Raw genomic sequence first — 421 nt, forward strand, 5'->3', positions numbered from 1 at the left:
GCCCATTTTTTGATTGGGTCATTTATTTTTCTGGAATTGAGCTGCAGGAGTTGCTTGTATATTTTTGAGATTAGCTGTTTGTCAGTTGTTTCATTTGCTATTATTTTCTCCCATTCTGAAGGCTGTCTTTTCACCTTGCTTATAGTTTCCTTTGTCGTGCAGAAGCTTTTAAGTTTAATTAGGTCCCATTTGTTTATTTTTGCTTTTATTTCCAATATTCTGGGAGGTGGGTCATAGAGGATCCTGCTGTGATGTATGTCGGAAAGTGTTTTGCCTATGTTCTCCTCTAGGAGTTTTATAGTTTCTGGTCTTACGTTTAGATCTTTAATCCATTTTGAGTTTATTTTGTGTATGGTGTTAGAAAGTGTTCTAGTTTCATTCTTTCACAAGTGGTTGACCAGTTTTCCCAGCACCACTTGTT

Source organism: Bison bison, unplaced genomic scaffold, assembly GCF_000754665.1.
Source record: "Bison bison bison isolate TAMUID 2011002044 unplaced genomic scaffold, Bison_UMD1.0 scf7180017864348, whole genome shotgun sequence".
Classification (NCBI taxonomy): Eukaryota; Metazoa; Chordata; class Mammalia; order Artiodactyla; family Bovidae; genus Bison; species Bison bison.